This window comes from Heterocephalus glaber, unplaced genomic scaffold (assembly GCF_053883595.1).
Source record: "Heterocephalus glaber isolate CG9 unplaced genomic scaffold, H.glaber_assembly_v1.0 deba00001572, whole genome shotgun sequence".
NCBI lineage: Eukaryota > Metazoa > Chordata > Mammalia > Rodentia > Bathyergidae > Heterocephalus > Heterocephalus glaber.
In genome coordinates, this window is record NW_028258357.1 from 6,031,457 (window position 1) to 6,041,927 (window position 10,471).

The following is a 10,471-nucleotide window of genomic DNA, read 5'->3' on the forward strand; positions in this document are numbered from 1 at the left end:
TTTAGAGCCATAGTAGAGCCAGAGAAGCCATAAGAATGTCTTAGTATTGTAGCTAGAGAATATCTTGGAAACAAAGCAGAATTAAATTATGTACTAAATAGAGCAGTGGACAGATTTCATTTACTTATCAGGCAGTTTTAAAAATGGCCCTGCCTATTTTAAGAAACCCAAGACATAAACACAGTTGCTGTAAAGTGGCTTCAAATATATGAATTGTAAAATATATATTTGAGTGACTTTAGATGTAGATATTTAAATAATTTAGCAAAACTGTGATAATAAATATTATAGTGGTTTTTAATTTTCCACGAAGTAACCTCAGCATGCTTGGAAGATTAAATTAAGATATAATAAAAGGAATTGATTCTAGGCCTCTAATATTTCACTATTAAGACTAAAATAATCAGTAGTTTTCTTTAAAATGCCTGTGATCTTTAAGAAAATATGGCATAAATTTATACTTTATTTCTAAGATGATTTTTCTCTAATAATCTTAGAATGTATAAAAGTAATTAACAACTTCACAAACTTGTACTTATGAAAATGTAAGAAGTTTGGGGAGAAATTTTCTTTTAGGGTTTGAGTTTTCTCGTCACTTTTGTGGGATAACTCAAAGGAAGATTAAATAAATTTTATTTTGTAAATGTAGGTAAAATATTTAAAGAAATTTTGTTAATTAAAATTATTTGCAGATTGTTTAAGGATACTTTTATAGTTTAATGTAAGGTAATTTGTATTATTTAAATGCCTTTCCTTGTTTTGATAGCAAATTAATTTATTGAGTATTTTTTCCATTCCATATCATCAGGAGGATTGATTTCAACTTTCCTTTAACCTACATCAGACCAGTTGGTACTCAAAACTGTACCACCAGACTCCATAAATGATTTGTTCATGGCACGTTTGACTTCATCAGAGCCATCTGAATAGATCTGATGAAATCACTTGTTTAAAGCTGCATCTCCCTCCAACTTCTCATTTTTCTCTTCTTTGATCTCACCAACCAATTTATCCCAATTTGTTGCATAATGAGATAACGGATATAGGCTCTTTACATCTCCTATGAACTGTTTTGACGTAGGCACATCTCATTATCCCTCTAGCTTTTCCCATCTCACAGGCTCTGGCTTTTTCATTTATTTTCAATCTTTGTTGAAAGTACTTTAAATGTGCTCTGTTCTGGTATTATAGGATGAAGCAGTCTCAGTTTCAAATTGTAATCCTCCCCAGAAGAAAGTTTCACCAAAGCAGACAACTCCTTTTCTGAAAATTCCACATTTACATCATTCTTCTGAACATTCTTAATCATAAGTGTTATGATTACATGAGATTCTGTTTCATACCAATCATACTTGATTTTTTTTTTTTTTTTTTTTTTTGGTACTGGGGATCGAACTCGGGTCCTTGCGCTTACACAGCAGGCAGCGAAACCATTGAGCTAAATCCCCAGCCTTATACTTGATTTTTGATTGAGGCTTCGTCTCAGATTCTGATCCATTCTGTGCTTCTTGGCATCTTTTAATCCAGACAATAAAATTAGCATCTGCACTATCTAATTTCTGTCCTTCTGTAAAAGTTTCTGGAGCAGCAGCATAGTTTTTTTCATGATATCAAAGGCCTTTCTTTTCATTATGCTAGAATCTTGATTTATATCTTGTACTGAGTAATTGAAAATAATGATGCAAAATGTGATAAGTATTGTTATTGTCTGGTTATTTGGTTGTGAAAATGTGCTTTCTTTTCTTTTTTCCCCCGTTAAATTTATTGGTACATTTTTGGTATAAAATACAGTTACATTCATCATTGAGATCTTGTACCTTTACATGAGTATCTTGGTTCTTATTTTTTTGCCCTTCCATTGCCCTCCCTTCACCCCCTCCACCCTTCCCTATTTGCAAAGACCTTGTTTCCATTTTTTTTCCTCTTTTCATATTTTTCCCTTTCCTTTTTCCCTTCCCCTACCCCTCCCAATTCCCCTGCTCTTTTAGACCTTTTCTTCCTGTTACACAATATCAGTTATACATTTTTAAAATTACAATATTAAGCTCTAGGAGACATTACCACAGATTTTACAGAATTTAAAAGGATATAGAAAGCATATTACAAAAATCTTTTTTGAGATAAATTTGACAACTTCTAAGAAGTACCTTGGAGGACAAATTAATGAAACTAACTCTGGAGGAAATATAAAATTTGAATAGCACCGATTAAAGAAAGTATATTCCTAGCTTGAAAACCTACCTATATGACAACAGCAGGCTCATATACATTTTAACTGATAAATTATATCAAACAATTAAACCAGAAGAAAGAAGGAACACTTCTCCTCTCATTTTAGGAACTCAACATTGTGCTAATCCTAAAACTGGATAAAGATAATAGAAGAAAAATGTATGAACATAGATAGAAATTTGTTTAACAAAACAAACTATTAGAAGTCAGATCTGGCAGGATATAGAAAGTGGTTTTGTTATAGGGATGGCAGTGTTGGTTCATCATTGGAAAATCCACCCCCCAAAAGTCATCATTTAAACAGAGGAAAGGAAAAAGCCATATGATCCTGTCACTAGTTGGAGAAAAAGTATTGGACTAAATTCTACAACTGTTCATGGTAAAAGCTATCAGGAGCCTAGAAGTAGAAAAGAAACTTCTCAACAGATTAAAGACATGTACTCCATACTTCCAGCGAGAATGCCTTATATAAATGGAGAAGATACAATGCTTTCTCCTTAAGGTGGGGAACAAGGGCAGATATGCTTACTCTTTATCTGTCCATTAAACTTTGAAACCTAGGCCCCACCAAAATAGTCTGGCAATAAAATGACACAACTAGGATAGGATTGGCATGGCAGAAGCAAAATCTTTATATGTAGATGAAATGATCATCTACAGAGAAAATACTAAGAAATCTCTAGGAGTCCCTAGAACTTGTACTTGAATTTGGCAGGATTAGAAAACACAAGGTATATATAAAAATTCAGGTCTGTGTATACTTGCTATAAATGAAGAATTGGATATTGACATTTAAAGTTATATAGGAGTACAAAGGACCTACAAAAGTTATAAAACAAAAAAACAAAAACAGTGTTGGAAGATGTTTAGTACCTAATTTTAAGACTTCTTCTAAAGCTACAGTAATCAAGGCAGTGTTGGTATAAGGAAAGATATATAGATCCTTTGAATGAAACAGAGAATCTAGAAATAAAACCACACATATATGATCCACTGAATATTGAAAGATTATATAACATTAGCATTTTATAGAATATAAACTCAATTCAAGACCCGAGGAAGAGATAGTGTTTGCAGCAAATGGCACTAGAACACCTGGTATCTGTATATAAAAAATTAACCTCAACCCTTTTTTTCCATACATGAAAATAACTTGAAGGAATCTATGAACCTAAATAAGAAAGCCTAAAAGTATAAAACTTTAAGAAGAAATTATAAGGGAAAATATTTATGAATTCAGGGTAGGCAAGAACTACCTAGGATACAAAAAACATGATGTATAAAAGAAAAAAAATTGATAAATGGGATTCCATCAAAATTTAGAACTTTAAATGGCATCATTAAAATGAAAAGTAGTCCTTAAACAGACCATATTTACAATACATATAACCTATGACCAGAAAATATAAAGAATTCTTAGAGCTCATTAATAAACAACTTAATTAATACTATGTAGATGTAAGAAGATGATAAATAGCCAGTATAGCACAAGGAATGGTGTGCAACTCTAGAATCAGAAAAATACTAATCAGTACAATAATAAGATTGAATTATACACTCATTAGGGAGATGAAGTTCAAAGTTTTAAAAGCCTTGTCATGACATTTTTCTTTTTGTTGGCTTCTCCCCCTTTGCGTTTAATTTGTCATGCCCAATGGATTCATTCTGCTGGGTTTCCTGGGGTTGTGATCCTCATTGTCTTTTCCGAGGGTATTGTCTAAAATTTTTTGGAGTGCCGGTTTGGTATTCATGAAGTTCCTGAGGTACTCTTTATCATGAAAGTATCTTATTTCTCCATAAATTTTGAAAGATAGTTTTGCAGGGTATATCAATCTGGGTTGGAGGCCATTTTCCTTTAGGGCTTGAAATATATCACTCCAAGCTCTTCTTGCCTTGAGGGTTTGCATTGAGAAGTCTGCTGTGATTCTGATGGGCTTTCCTTTGTATGTGATTTGTTTCTTTTCTCTCACTGCTTGTAGAATTTTGTTCTTCTGTTGGATTTCTGGAATCCTAACTGTTATATGCCTATGTGTAGATTTTTTCTGATTAAGGCTAGCTGGAGTCCTATATGCCTCACTTATCTGTATATCAAGCTCTTTTCCCCTCCTTGGGAAGTTTTCTGCCATCACTTCTGTGAACAGTTTTTTTATGTCATCTGCACTCTCTCCTCTTCATTGACTCCAATCAGTCTTATGTTATTCTTCTTTGCATCGTCTAGCAGCTGCTGGATTGATTTCTCATGTTCCCTTACAATTTTAAAGTAATTTTTCTTTTCCCCCTCACTAACTGCAATCTTGTCTTCTATGTGTGAAATTCTATCCTCACATTGGTTCATTCTGCTGTGCAGACTTTCGATGGAGTTTTTAATCTCCTGGAAATCTGTTTGTATCTGTTTTATGGATTCCATTTGTTTCCTATGTTGGGATTCCATCATGTTCCTCAGATTCTCTATGTTTTTATCTGTGTTCTCTCTAGATTTATTAATCATATCTTGCACCATGAACAAAATCTTTGCTATTATCTGAGTAATTATTTCTGATTTCATTTTTCCCAGATCCTCTTTTGTTGCTAGTTCAGAGAGTCCAGGTGGTTGAGTATCAGATTGTTCCATCCCGTTTCCCTTTGGGGTTGCTGTAGGTGATCCCAAAGTCTGTTTTTGAGACTTGTTTAAGTGTCTTCTCATTTCCATGGGAGGGGGTGCTTCTGGTGCCCATGCAGCTCACCTTCTCTGCCCTAGGAGCTTGGGATGGCAGTGGGGGAGCTTCCTTCTGGGTGCTGAGACCAGCTGAGCTTCACTGTCCTAGGAGCCTGGAATGGAGGTGGGGAGCTTCCTTCCAGTTGCTGGGACCGGCTGAGCTTCTCTGCCCTAGGAGCCTGGGATCGAAAATGTGCTTTTTTTTCATAAAAAGAAAAAAATTAAAGGACTTTCTGGAAGTATGTGTTACTTAATACACATAAAAATAGTAAAAGCAATTTAATAAATTTAATGGAAAGATTCAAAACTGTATTTATAAATTAATGATATGGATATAAATTTAAAATGAAGTTATAGTTTCCATAAACATTCATAAAATCAGGTTTTCCTGAAAATACACTAAGAAATTTTAGTAAACATTCTTAATGCAGAATTAAGTTAATGCATTTTGTTTTACATCAACATATTTTAATATAAAATTGCCCAAATTATTGAATGCATATAATTTTAGCATTAGAATATCTCCCTAGAGACTTTTTTTGATAAGTAGTGGCCCTATATATCCCTGAAAATACTATGTCTCAAAATCTTTTTGATGAACATTGAGATGGCTAAATCATGTTAGTCCTATTTTTAGCTTTTTGAGAAATTTCCATGTTGTTTTCCATAGTAGTTATGCCACACACCAAAAATGTACAAGTATTCCATTTGTTAAAAATCTTTAGCCACACGTTATTTTTCTTTTTGAAAAAAAAAAATCCTAGGAAGAGTTAGATGGTAGTACATTGTGGTTTTAGACTTGGATTTTCATGGAGGTTAGACATGTTGACCACCTTATATGATATTGGCCATTTTTAAGTCTTCTTTAGAAAAATATCCTTTGCACATTTATGATTGTTTTTGATGTTGACTTGCATGAAATATATATATATATATATATATATATATATGACATTAATACTTTATCCAATATATGTTGTGTAAGTATTTCCTTCCATTTTGTAGAATGACTTCATTTAGTTGACTTTTCTTTTTTGCTGGGCAAAGATTTTAGTTTGAGTGAGACCATTTAGTTTTTTGTTCATTCTGGCTTCATTTTGGATATATCTAGCAAATTTTGTCAAAGCTAATATCCAGGTATCTTCTTCTTTTTTTTTCTTTCTAAAAGTTGTACAAAGTTTTAATACCTAGGTTTAAATATCCACTTCATTCAAGTTGATTTTTCTGAAAGATGTGGAATAATAGTTGTTTCACTATTTTGCATGTGGATATACAGTTTTCCCAAAACCAGCTACTGAAGAGACTTTACCCCTTTATTACATCTTTACCCCTTACTACATCCTTGACTCTCTTATCAAGGATCAATAAAGCTAATGTGAATGAATTTATTTATGGGCTTTATACACTAGTCCATTGGTATATATGTCTGTACAAGTACTGTATAGTTTGGATATTATATTAATATATTTTTATTTATATTATCCATCTTTATTTTTTCTTACTCCAAATTTCTTTGACAATTTGGGATTTTGATTCTTGTATCCCTTTGACTGATTCTTATATATATTGAATCATTCTAGCATCTCTGGTATCCTACTTTTGCATGTGCTATTGAACTTGAGTTTAATGTACTAATGTTGAGGATTTTTGCATCTCTGTTTATCAAAAATATCAACCCATACTTTATTTTTAGAGTCTTTCTCTGGCTTTAGAATATGGGTCTTACTGTCTCTTAGAAACCATTTGAAAATATTCCCTCTTGTGTTTTTTCAGAGGAGATTAAGCATTAATTTTTTTTCAATCTTTGGAGAGTTCAATTATTCAATCATCTGAGTCTTAGAATTTTTTTTTGGAAGATGTGGAGATTTAATCCTATTTGTTACACTTCTATTCATGCTTTCTATATTTCCTTGATTAATTCTTGGTGCACTGTATTGTTTTGCATAGTTTGATTTAGTTTTATTTTGTCTGGGTGCAGTGTATTGAACATAGGGCCTTGAACATACTAGATAAATGGTGTGCCACTAAGCTATACCCTATTTTGTTCATTTCTATATGTTTATTCACTCTAGGTTGTCCAATTTTTGTGTATTGTTGTTCACCATAGCTCATACTGGTTTTTGTAATTTTATATCATTGGCTGTAATGTTTACTCTATTACTGATTTTGTTTAAGTGATTTTTTTTTCTAAGTTTAGCTAAGGATTTGATTCTTTTTATATTCAAGAGCCTTCTCTTAATTCATCAATTTTTAAATTATTTTTATATTTTCTATTTCATTTATTTCTTTCTTTTTGCTAGCTTTGGGCTTAGTTTGTTTTCATTTTTCTTGCTCTTTTTCATGAGTTATAAGATTGTTTAAGACAATTCTTTTTTATTGTAAGAATTAGTCCTTAAAAACTTCTTCGTAGTATTGCTTCAATAGATCTTACAAATTTTGATTTTTTTTTCTTCCTCTATTTGTTTTGTTGTCTCAAAATATTTCCTAACTTCCCTTGATATTTATTATTTGATTCAATAGTTGTTTAATTTTCACATATTTGTGATATCCCTTTGATTGATTTTTTCTAGCTTACTTTATTTTGAGTGGAAGGAATAGTTGGAATTAGTTCAATTTTCCTAAATATGTCAAGACTTATTGCATAACCAAGCATGTGAATCATTCTAGAGAATGTCCCATGTGTACCTAGTATTTAACCACTGTTGGATAAAATGAAATTATGTATGACCATCAGATCCATTTAATGTATAGTATAGCTGACGTCATCTAGCTCCTGATAAGTAAGATATGCATTTTTCTAATATCATTGTACTGCTGTCTTTTTTCTTCAGATCTTTCAATATTTGGTTTATTTATGCATGTTCTCTGATACATGTATATTAATGCTATTATTTCCTCCTGTTGAATTGACTGTTTTGTCATAATGACCTTCTTCTCTTGCCACTGAGTTATGTGTAGAATCTTCGTCTACAAACACCAGCCCCTCCACTATTTTTCTTTTCTCCTTGATATTAGACAGATCGATATTTCTGAATACCATCATTATCCTCTTCTCTTTGTTGAAAAATATTGATTTCAACATACTTAACTTTTTGTCATTAGAAAATAAAAGCTTAAAATCTGAAATAAATCAAGACATTTATCTTGAGATGAAGAATTCTATGTGGTACTTCTCCACATGTGGTGCTTCTATTAGCTACATTAATATCATTTGTGAACATTGTAAAAATGGAACCTCCTCCTTCACTTCTAAATCATCCTCCAGGTGGTTTTTGTGGATAATAAACTTCTGAAACTACTGTCCTACTCTGTTTCACTGATCTTCTTATCTTGATTACTACTCAACTACATTAATTACCACACCTCTATATCACCTTTTCATTTCATTTTACACACTCATATTTGTTGGGTTGCTTTAGATTTTTCTCAATAATGCTTTATTGCTTTCTGTCTGGTAGCTTTCACATTATCACATTATTTTCAAGTATATTTCAAAAAAGATAATGGTGGTAATGTTGTAAAGAGTACTTTTTAATTTCAGTTCAATAAGTGGATGACAAAAAAACAACTGAATTTTGTATTTAATCTTTTATGCTTTTTCCTTTAATTCGTTTAATTTTAATAAGTATTATGAAATTCTGTTTTCTATGAACCTAATAAGGAGTTAACAATAGTGACAGTTTTATTCTTTTGTTCCACCTTTGACATGTTTCATATTTATTTTATTCGATTGGCTTAGAATGTTAATATAATTTGTAATACAAGTAATTTTGCCCAGCAGACCTATCTTTTCTTCTCTCAACCTCAGGAGTAAAGCTTTCCATATTTAATCACTAATAATAACATCATTGTCCCATTTGAAACTGAGTCAATTTCTAGTTCTTTTCCACTTTGAAAATTCTGAACTCAAGTTTTCAGTTTTTCATTCTATGAAACTCGTAAAAACTTGCTTCAATTTGAGAGGCTCCTGTTGTTCTTGAAAGTACTGCCCTGACCAACTGAAAGACTTGATGAGCATGCAGCTGCTAAATGTCATTGTCATTTCTCTCAGCATTCCTTTCTCCCAAGTGTTGGACACTTAGATTCTGTTGCACTTGAAGATCAAAATCTAAAAATTACTAATCCCATGGGATTAGCATTATCTCACTTATTTCTTGTATAAACTCTCCCCTGCCTCTCCACCAAACCACAAATGAAAATGCTATTCTCATTTTAATAAAATCTATTCTCTGAAGATTTGGGGCCCTAAGTCTTCATTGTCACATCAGTGCTCTAATTTCTTCAAGACTTTTTTCCACATTCTATTTTGCTGATGTAGATTGTAAAATATTTTGCTTTTATAGCCAAAAGGAAACACTTATATTTTATTATTAACATTACTTAATATTTTTCAACATGCTTGTATTCTCTACCTGGTAATTTTATTAAAGTTCTTAAGAGTCAGATAATACTATTTTTTCCAGCTGTAACTCCTTAATGGTTAAATGATGCACTGTGTGGTTTTACTTTTCTTTCTGATCATAATCCTAGTGATGTTTACTTTTCTTTAATCTCTGGGAGTACTATGTAATGCTGGTACAGAGTTTATGTATCAAACTAGATTTTTACCTTGTATCTCCAGGGCATACATAGATCACTGGCTAAGAAATATGAACTTTTCATTTATTTATTTTTGAGGTTGTAGTATTTACAAGATTCTGGCTATGTGGAGAATCCCTTTTCCAAGTTTCTTACTATGCAGGCTCTTAGTCAAGAAGTTTTTCCTATCTATACATGGGCAAGAAGACACAAATATTACAGTTAATCATCCTTCAAAACACATAACCTAGACTTCTACAGAAATTTGTAGTTTGAATTTTTTTATATTTTTCATCGAATAATATTCAAAATTTACTAAGTTGCTATTATTTTTTGCTATCAGATTTTGTGATGTTTTAATTTTGTACATATTGTTATTATTTTTCATATTTATTTTTATAAGTGTTTTAAGAAAATGCCTACAAAACACCAGAAATGAATACTCCAAGATGATGTCTATATTTACATTGAATACATGGCTGGTAGTACAACAGATCCTTTCATTTTGCATGCTTTTCATATTTGCAGAAGTAGAACATTATACCATCATATTGGCTGAAGTCATCGTGGTAGGTCTTACAGAATTTGAAATGAACAGACCAATATATCACAAGCTAGACTATCTCTAGAGTAGCTGGAAACTATCAATCTATACCTTAAAATGATGTGGATTTAATCAAGTATATTTTTTTGTTTATCTCTTGTAAAACTTACTTTCTGCAGTACTCAGTAACTTCCCTTATTCTTAAATTTAGAATTAAATATTAAGTACATATTTTAAAATACAATGAGTTAAAGCACTAATGAAACAACCATTAGGATGACAAGTACAATTTCAGAGGAAAGTCAAGCATCAGAAGTTTCCAAATGCAACACTGCAGCAAGAGAGAATTCTTTCTATATTGGCATAGAGTCAGCAAGGCCACCCATACCCGAACTTTATCACAGAACACAGACTTGCATGGC

At 31.8% G+C, this 10,471-nt stretch overlaps 1 pseudogene; it reads right to left on the reverse strand.

The window, feature by feature from the left end:
• Positions 1-770: 770 nt before the first annotated feature.
• LOC101699919 (protein SGT1 homolog) lies at positions 771-10,070 on the reverse strand (annotated as a pseudogene).
• Positions 10,071-10,471: the final 401 nt, after the last annotated feature.